We start from the raw sequence: 10876 nt of genomic DNA, 5'->3' as shown, positions 1-10876 counted from the left end.
GTTTGAAATCCGGAGGCACTCTGTCAGTCAGTTAGCTACTTTCACTCTTCTAGGCCGGTCCCAGAGGCCCAAGTATGAGGCCCGGCAAAAAAGCTTTGTGATGTTGCGCAAGATGGCGACCGGTGTATGCAAACATGCTTGATTGGAGACCGACTTCCTGATTTTTTCCTTTCAAAAGTCAATTTACAAGTTTAATTGACTAACAGAAGACTCTGTATGTATGGATGATATTACCACGGATATATAAACCGGAGCCGAGGCTCTGTTGAATTCTGGGAGGAGGAAGAAGAAGAAGAAGAAGAAGAAGCTCCTCTCTCTCATGGATTCAGATGAATGGTTTAGCTGTGAAGCTATTGGAGCTTATAGTTGCTGCTTGTAAACTCACCACACACACACACACACACACACACACACACACACACACACACACACACACCTTTCATCTGTATCTCTCCTCCTGCAGTTCAACTCAAGTAAACCCAGTGTTTCCCCTGTATATATTCTACTGTGGCCAGCCGCCACTGTAAGATCATGACATGCCATGCTAAAAATATTTTCAAAATAATTGTATTTTTGGTTGAAGTGGTCTCACCTGGCTGTGCTGCTGTGCATTGAGAACTGTAGAACCAGTGTTTCTAGGCGCCCTGCTGAAAATGCACCAGATTTTGTTTTGGGTTTTTTTTGTTTTTGTTTTTTTATTTTTTATATCAAATGTATTTCTGCCTACAGAACAGTCATGATGAGTGACAAATAGTAAATGTGGTCGTGGACAGAGAGAAAAGCACACAGACACACTCAATCATTCCTATATAGTAACTGCAGGTAACATTTCTATGATCATTCAAACATTCCTACTGCACTGTTTGCAACATTTCTATAATAGTTCAGTAATAGTAATAATTTCTAAAAAAAAAAAAAAATCGAAGCAGCCACTGTATTTTTAGCACAGCCATTACGCACAGCACCGCTGTATATTGTGAGCCATAATAGTCTGATTGATCACACAGGAGGTCTGATTTATGATCTGATGTGCGTGATTCCTATTCCCACATTACTGTAGGATATGGTGACAATATGGAAACTTATTTACTTCACTAGTATAGACATCAGTCTTGGAGAAAAAGGATGTTAGCGAACGCATCTATAAATATTTGACTCTGTTGAGAACTAACAGGCTGCTATATGGACTGGAATAAAATGTCGCACAAATTCTCTCTTTGATATTATCCTTCTCTTTGCCACATAGTTATATCACACTCACCTCAGCTGACTCTCTCTCTCTCTCTCTCTCTCTCGCTCTGTGGGTGTGTGTGTGTGTGTGTGTGTGTGTGTGCATGTCTCATACGTATATGACATGTATGGACATATATGGATTGAAGTCTTTAGGGAAACAATAATACTTGTATGATAGCGGTTTGCACTTGTATTTTTCATTTTCATACCTCCTTGTGTAACATATCACCAGGCAAAAATGCATTCCAAAAATATCCCCCCTCTGTTTTCTCTACAAATCGCTTGTGCTGTCATTTCTAATATCATTCAGTCATTTCCTATAATAACTGTGCTTACAGTGTTTCTATAATAACTCATTCCTATAGTAATTGCCATAGTGTTTCCCCCAGACTGTTAAAGAGGAACAGGAGGAACTCTGGACCAGTCAGGAGGGAGAGCAGCTTCAAGGGCTGGAGGAGGCTGATATCACCAAGTTCCCATCCACTGCTGTCCCTGTGAAGAGTGAAGATGATGAAGAGAAACCTCAGTCCTCACAGCTTCATCAAAGCCAAACTGAGGAGAACAGAGAGGCAGAGCCTCTAGCCAGCAGCTCAACTGAACAGATGAAAACAGAAGCTGATGGAGAGGACTGTGGAGTATCAGAACCAGCCAGGAACTTAGATCCAGCTAGTGATTTACAACCAATTAGTGATGGAAACACTTCAGACTCTTCTGAACCTGAGATTGAAGACAGTGATGATGATTGGATGGAAACTAGTGAACCTCAGTCAGCTTTAGACTCACGGCAAAACAATGAAGTTCTTGGGGAGAAACGCTTTAGTTGCTCAGTTTGTGGTAAAATATTTGACTGCAGGGGAAATCTGCTGACACTCATGAGAGTCCACACAGGAGAGAAACCATTTAATTGCTCAGTCTGTGGTAAAAGCTTTGGTAAAAAATAATACTTGAAAAAACACATGATAGTACACACAGGAGAAAAAACATTCAATTGCTTAGCCTGTGGTAAAAGTTTTGGTTATAAAGGAAACTTGAAGAAACACATGATGATCCACACAGGAGAGAAACCATTTAATTGCTGTCTGTGGTAAAAGCTGTAAACAAAATGGAAATTTGAAGTGTTACATGAGATACCACACGGGAGAGAAGCCACTTTATTACTCGGTTTTACAAACCCTAACCCTATATATATATATATATATATATATATATATATATATATATATATATATAATTATATAATTCTGTTCTATGGTTCATTGTTAATTAGTTAAATCTCATTAGGCTCATTCTCTCTGTAAAGTCATTTGAGACATGCATGTGATGAAGGGCGAAATAAATACACAAACTTGAACTTGTGATAAAATGTTCAGCCAGAGTGGATCATCAAGTTTACACATGAAAATTGACTAACGTTTTAGTGATGAAGGACATTTTAAGAGACACATGGTATGACTTAACATACGGTGCCAGACATCAAACATATTCTAGGATAGATTTAGTTATTTTTTTTCGTGAAGAGTGTTGCAATTTCACACGTCTTTATGAGACCATCACGCAAAGTGCTGTGAATTTTCGTTTCCTATCAGCAACTCAATATGGGCATCGGGGGAGATTGAACCTGACATTATTACAAACTCCACAATTCTGTGAACTATTTAAATCAGGATCACAGGAATTTATATCCTTCAATAAGGATTCGGTGACTGATGTAAGGTATGTGTGGAATGATATTAAAGGCTATATTAGGAACTATGCTATAGCCTTATCTTCTGATCTGAATAGAAGGAAATTTAAAGATAAAGATTTTGAATTCAGCCAGTCTAAATTAACCAGAGAACAGCAGAATAGTTTCAATTCAGACAGAGAAAGACAGTTAATTAACATGAAGATAGAGCTTAACGCACGGAAGAGGAAGTCTTGGCCCGGATGTCCGCTGGCTACACCGTAAACCCCGAAATATTGGCCGTCGCTCACAGAGTCTAATCGATCAGACCGATAGACGATGGGTTCCGAGATTGCCCGTCGGTAGTCTCATGCATGAGGGAGAACCGGGGCCAGCTGCAGCCGTTTGCTCCCCATCCTCAGTCCCAGAGCCCGGTGCTGCTGACTGGAGGTCCTGTTAAAAGAGTTGCATGTGTGCATTTATAGGCTATTGTCCTAATGAACGGATTTCATTCAGGCTTATTAGATCATGGAATGTCAATCATATTAATGATAAATCCTATAAAATAACTCTATATAAAATTCACGTTACTTGCCCCCCCCACCGTCTCTATGCGCTGGAGGACCAGCTGGCTCCTCTGTCCCTATAATCACATTCAGCCTATATGGGAAAAGTTTTACATCCTACAACTACAACAGATCTGTCAGTATATGAACTTTTAACGTATAACCCTTCATTAACAAATGTTCGGCTAACATTTAAAACCTCTGCTATTTCTGTTTGAAGAATATATAACAAGTTGGGGCTACTTACACCTGTGGATTTTTTTTCTGCCAATGTCGGCACGTTTTCTGATGGTATGGAGGCGGGGCTTATATCCGCATGTGCCAATGGTTAATTGACTTCACTCATTATTTCCACATCGAGGATACACCTGAGTATCCTCCGACCACGCCTTATTGGAGGACGGAGGCACTGAGACTTGAAGGATCCTTCATGCGTTTTTTGACCAATTGGAACGTCCTTCATGATGGCGGCTCATTTTTGGAATGCCGAGTCAGCGAGGAGACAAGGCCGCGAGGACGGAGGAGAGGACGCATTTTAGCCAAATGGAATGCACCCAGGGTGTCCCATTTTAACAGTAGGCAATTGGCAAAATGGGACACTATGAAAAATTACATTTTTCAAAAGGGTGAAAGGAGTATGAATTTGATTCATAGTCATTTTGATACACAATTACATCTCATTACAAAATATATTGGAATGAAACAGTGAGTATTTGTTTTTAGATTTTTATAAGCTTAACAATTTTTACGTCAGAACGCTATGTCATTTCACTTACCATTGTGATTCTGGACGCGATGTCACGCCCACTTATCAGATGCCTTTTAAGCAATGCATAAGCATTGGTTTTGGGTTATTTTGTGTATTCCTTGAAAAGATATTCACTGCAAAGCTTAACTGTCCCAATTTGCCAGGTGTCCCAATTTAACAATACTCACCCAAAATAAAACATGCTCAATAGAAAGCATTGCTTGGTTGGTTAAGCATCTTTGCACTCTGCACCATTGCACTACTGTCCCAGTGTTGTTTACATATGTGTATATATATATACATATATATATATATACTTTCTATACTTTTTTATACTTTTTTTATATATGCATATTTGTACATAGTAATTAGATGTTTAGGTTTACCTCTGTCCATTTTGTTGTCCTTGTTTTTAGCTGTATATTTATTCTGTGTAAGTACATTGTGAGCAACGGAAAAACCGGGAGTCAAATTCCTTGTATGTGTACATACTTGGCCAATAAAGCTGATTCTGATTCTGATCTCCACACAGCGGATAGAAAGCCCTGGAACAAAGTTGGGTTACACAACCAACGCATCAGCCAATCATATAGCAGAAACGGAGAAACCTAAAACCAATCATGTAGCAGGAAGAGCGTTAAGTCCTGCCTCACATAGCGAGGTTAGGTTGCTGTACAACTCCTACACGTGCTTTCTGTTTTGGTTGCTAAAGTTGAAAAGAGTGGTGGAAGAAAGGCGAAGAAAGACATGAGCGTACTATGGAATTGTTCTTGTTAGCTGATCAACGTTAACCTAGAATCAGGATGTGCTTGTTCCTACTACAAGGACATTCGGCTCCAAGCATCAATTGTTACACCAGCTATCAGGCATTTGGAGACATGCAGGAGCCATGTCTTGTCATTTAATCTGTCATATATGTAATTAACCACTATATAGATCACAGGTCTCTCTCAGTATGAGTAGAGACTAGCAGCACTGACTGTGTTCATGTTGTTCCTCTCCGATGATGCATCATTAAATGTCTACCAACTGATCATATCGACTTCTGTCTGCTCTTAAATTGTACTACCTTCCATTTGTTTTTTGGCAGGCACTTAACACTAGACCTCATTTTAATGTTCTCTTCTGATTGAAAATAAAAGAGCCCCCAAATAACATTGATATTTTCAGCTTTCATTCAAAAAGGTAATTTTTAAGCCTGACAAAAATAACTATTTATATCGTGATATATACTGCATCTATATCGACTGATAAAAAATGATTTTGCCATATCGCCCAGAACTAATGTCGTGGAAATCTGTCAAACACTGGACACATACACAAAATAAAGGCACAGGCACTGACGGATTTGAAGATTGATGAGATGATTATTGATCAATAATAAGGAGACATAAACTCACACCCAAAGCTTACATCAGTATGTCTCAGCTCAAAAACAGAATACTTGATCTTATATAGTTTTCTAAGAGACAAAAAAATTATCTGTTATTGGTCAATGCATATTTTCTTAAATACTTTCAACCAATTGGCACAAAGCCATGAGAGAGTACATGCTCCGATCATGCACTGAAAAGTTTTTCAGTTTTTTTTTTTTTCTTATCTGACTTTATTCAGCATATAAGTACACATTGTATTATTGTGTACCAAATATTTTGAAAGTACATCTTCAATGTATAGGCCATGTTTTGCATGCAAAAAGAGTAGCCTACTAGTAACTGTGTTTAGAGAAATGTAAAATATTAACATTTAAAGCCTGAATCTGTAATATTGTGACCATATAGATGTTGGATATATAAAGCCGATTCACATCTATAAAGTAGTGTGAAAGAAAAGTAAGTCAAATATCTAGTTTTATCATTTATTCATTTTGTTCTGATTTACCTTTTACCTATATTGTGAAACAAAGAGACCCTTGTAGAGACATTTAAAGTGGATACAGACAACTTTTCAACTTTCCCCCCGTTGTCCCCCTCTAGCGTTTCCAAGTGGTATTGTTGTTTGCGCTGCTGTTGCAAAGACAACCGGATCTCTTTCTGTTAGAGCCTAGCTCTGTGCAATAGAACAAACCATCTGTCTGCTTATCAACTCCTTGATCATAACACAATATAGTAACTTTCACCACTGCTCATTTTAGAAAGGCCACTGCAAGAAAACGTGTTCTTTGTTTAGATTATCAAACGGACAATGGATCATTTGTTTGTTTCTGGCTGCTAGCGTTAGCGTTAGCTAGCGTTAGCAACATGGCTAACGTTGCTAATGCTAGCTACGATAGCTAACGCTAGCAGCCAGAAACAAACATAGTTAGATGTTTGTTTCTTTTGTTCTAGAAACAAACATAAACATCGAACAAAAAGTTCGGAACTTTGTGTTTGGTAGATTATTTCTCTGTTGTAACAATGCTTCTTGGCAATACATTTTATACCGTTGGAAAGCCTGTTTATTTCCCTTTTAAATGGTGCCTCATTTGTAAGGAACATGCATTTGTGGGATGAGCAGCACAGCTGAGTATGTGGGTTGCACTCATGAAAAATTTGCCAAATCTTCTCTGCCAATGCCAAACAGCTTATTCTGCTGTTGCTATTGACTCTTGTTTTGAGCTTCCGGTCCCCCAGGTGCTGACAATCAGGTACCTGATTGGCACCTGCACTGGAACCTGAACATGTGGAGGAACGTTATGTTCAGCGATGAGTCCAGATTCTGCCTACGGAAGTTGGATCGTAGGGTCAAAGTGTGGAGAAGACGGGGAGAACGCTATGCTGATCGCTGCACCGATAGAGTAACACCTTTTGGTGGAGGCAGTGTGATGGTGTGGGGCAGCATCTCCATCACTGGAAAAACGAGGCTTGTCATCATTGGAGGCAATCTCAATGCAGAGAGATATCGAGATGAGATTCTGCAACCGGTGGCGATCCCATATCTCCACAGTCTGGGACCGAACTCCATCCTCCAAGATGACAACGCTCGCCCCCACAGAGCGGGGTTTATCAGAGACCTCCAGAATTTGGGAGTAGAGAGAATGGAACGGCCTGCCAACAGTCCTGACCTCAACCCAACTGAACACTTATGGGATCAGCTTGGGCGTGCTGTTCGTGCTAGAGTGATGGACACAACCACGTTGGCTGACTTGCGACAAATCCTGGTTGAGGAGTGGAATGCCATCCCACAGCAGTGTGTGACCAGGCTGGTGACCAGCATGAGGAGGAGGTGCCAGGCTGTTGTGGCTGTGTATGGTTCTTCCACACGCTACTGAGGCTCCTGACTGTTTGTTAAATGAATAAATTGTAAAATTGCCAATATGTCTTGTTTCTTCCTTGTTACTGATAGACTTCAATCATCCAATCCACCAAACAACACCAAACAAGAGTCGATAGCAACAGCAGAATAAGCTGTTTGGCATTGGCAGAGAAGATTTGGCAAATTTTACATGAGCGCAACCCACATACTCAGCTGTGCTGCTCATCCCACAAATGCATGTTCCTTACAAATGAGGCACCATTTAAAAGGGAAATAAACAGGCTTTCCAACGGTATAAAATGTATTGCCAAGAAGCATTGTTACAACAGAGAAATAATCTACCAAACACAAAGTTCCGAACTTTTTGTGCGATGTTTAGATGTATGTTTCTGGCTGGTCCTGGCTTCCTTGTAGCTCCTGGTTCGTTTTCTGGCTGCTAGCAGTAGCGTTAGCAACATGGCTAATGCTACCGCTAGCAGCCAGAAACGTTAGCAACATGGCTAACGCTACCACCAGCAGCCTGCTACTGTCCAAACTACTACTGTCCAAAGCAAGAAACAATCCCAATTTGAACTAGAAACCCCGATCTCAGTGCTATGATAGAGGGTAGTGTTTCCACTGTCACTGCGGTTGTTCCACCGTCCGCCATTTCCGCTACTGGGGATAGCTACCTTTTTTTTTTTTTTACTGGGGATAGCTACCGGACCTCTGTTGGTTGCGCAATGGATGACGCACTTCCTTTGTGCCGTAAGTCGAGCCTTCCTTGTCCCGGGAGATCGTGCCCGGTGGCAGACAGAATTGCACAGTGAAAGCGAGGCTTATAGGGAACCAATCTAAACGCCGATGGTGTCATTATTCTATAGCCATTACACTGTGCAATCATCATTTACTTCATAATGATAAGTTAAAGCAAAAAAGTTGTCTATAGAGTCTTTAAGTGGAACCAGATGTTGAGGCACTTTTTTGAAGGTTTCCAATAACATGACTTCATGTATGTTTTTCTACAGTTTCGACCTAAATATCTAAAAAAAAATATGGTTTGGCAACTTCTAATCATTTATAATTCCATTCTCTCCCTTGTAAAACATTTCAGTCTTTAGTCAAGAGTTTATGTTTAACTGTAAACTAGCTAAAAAAGTGTTCTCTATCTGTAGAACACAGACTGTGTAGAAAACTGTTGTTGTTACAGTGTGCTGGAGTCACACACAGTACCACAAACAAGACCAAGAGTCTAACAGACTCGCAACGTTGAATTTTGTGGAAGCTCCCTGATGGGAATCGTACTCTGTTCTCTCGATTGAGAGTCTGCAATCTAACTGCCTGCGGCACATTAGCCAAATACAATCAAGTTTTTGTGGATCAGAAGTAGAAGAAAACCCACAGACCGCTGGCCAAATTGTGTCCGCAAACAATGATGACGCCCATGGTCTACTGCCCTGCTTTGCAGTTGCTCACAGCAAGAATATCATAGCATGTGTGATTTATATGAAAATAACATTTAAATGTCTCAAACCTGCTCTGTGTAACCGCACTTCAGGATTTAAAACAGCGTCCAGCAGCTTTCGTTGTCGGTCGATCTCCTCTTTTGAACGAGAAGCTTCCTCCTCGTACTCTGCTATCGTTCTTTCAAACAGCCCAAATATCTCTTCAACAGCCGCAGTTAGTCGCTGGTTCACCAACGCTCTCAGCTTTTGGTCTTTAGACATTTTCACACAGTGACAGGAACTTTTACTTACAAACTTTGTCCTTCAATCATCTGAGTCCATAAGAGAGAGGAGCTTCTTCTTCTTCCTCTCAGAGCTAAACGGAGCCTCGACTCCAGCTTCTTTATCCGTGATAGTATCATCCATACATACAGAGTCTTCTGTTGGTCAGTTAAAGTTGTAAACTAAACTTTTGAAAGGGAAAAATCGGTAAGTAGGCGTCCGCTCAAGTAAGTTTGCATACACCGTCCGCCATCCTGCGCAACGTTACGTCACAAAGCTTGTTTTTTTTTTTTTTCCTGACTTCACACCTTTCCTTCCCGCGAACTGGAAGAAAATCTGGTGCTTACCTTCTAAATATCTGATTATAAATAAGGTTAAGGAAGTGTCTTTTAAAACGATTCATTGTTTTTATCCCTCCAAGGTATTTCTACAAAGATATAAAAAGGACACTGATGTGGTCTGCTCATTTTGTCAACTGGTACCAGGAGATTTATGTCATTTATTTTGGTCTTGTCCCCACTCAAGATGTCTGTACATTCATTTCCCAATATATTGATTCTGAATTTTCCCTTTCCTATAAAAATGTATTCTTCTTCTTCCCATAAGATTTACGGTAGTTTAGACGCTTCCAGGTGTATTACCTCCCTCTACAGGTCAATGTTAAAAGGTTATGCCGTGGTTTTCAAAAACTGCACAATTCTTCATTCAGTTAGGCTAGTTGTTTGTTCTTTTTTCGGCCGAGCAAAGTTTAAAAAGAAAGGGAAGAAACTCCTAAATCTGAAACATCTTTGAATTAAACCTCCCTTTCTTTAGGTGGTGGAAAGAAAGAGTAGCCTACTAAAATGTCCAAGGCCTACTACAATGGAACAGAACAGAACAGAACAGAACAGAATAGCATACTTTACTATCACACAGGGAAATTTGTTTTGCAATAGTATTAGCATAGGCTACACATAGCCTACACGAAGGCGTAACTGTGGTTTGAACATTGGGGGGTTGAGATCAGTCTCTGAGAACACCAACCCGGTGTAGTCAACCAAAAGTCATCCCCCCCCCCGGGTTGACTACTGATCAATAAATCAAACATGAAACCAAATCTTGTGATTCCATGTTTGATTTATTGATCAGTAGTCTGAAGTATTTCCCCCCGCAAATTCACCTAAATGATCATTTCACAGCTGTGAAAAGAAAATCTCCCAGGGGGCATGGCCCCGGACCCCCCGGGTTGGTGTTCTTGGGGACTATCTCAACACCCCCAATGTTCAAACTAAAGTTACGCCTTTGTGTATATGCTTACTATTGCAAAACAGATTTCACGGTGTGGTAGTAAAGTATCCTATTCTATTCTATTCTATTCTATTCTAGTAGGCCTAGGACGTTTTAGTACTCTTTCCACCACTTAATTTTAACTTCCAGAAACGCAAGAAAGGGAGGTTTAATTAAAAGATGTTTCAGCTTAAGGAGTTTCTTCCTTTTCTTTTTAAACTTTGCTCGGCCGAAAGAACCATCAACTAACTGAATGAAGAATTGTGCAGTTTTTGAAAACCACGGCATTATAACCTTTTTACATTGACCTGTAGAGGGAGGTAATACGCCTGGAAGCGTCTAAACTACCGCAAACCTTAACGGGAAGAAGAAGAAGCGGGAAGGAAAGGTGGAGTCAGGAAAAAAAGCTTTGTGATGTCGTGCAAAATGGCGGACGGTGTATGCAAGCATGGTTGAACGA

The sequence above is a fragment of the Centroberyx affinis genome, unplaced genomic scaffold (genome assembly GCF_046629955.1).
Source record: "Centroberyx affinis isolate AG114_WGS23_722 - 3 ecotype Tasmania unplaced genomic scaffold, CSIRO-AGI_Caff_v1 ptg000953l_1, whole genome shotgun sequence".
NCBI lineage: Eukaryota > Metazoa > Chordata > Actinopteri > Beryciformes > Berycidae > Centroberyx > Centroberyx affinis.
This window is presented reverse-complemented; position numbering follows the sequence as displayed.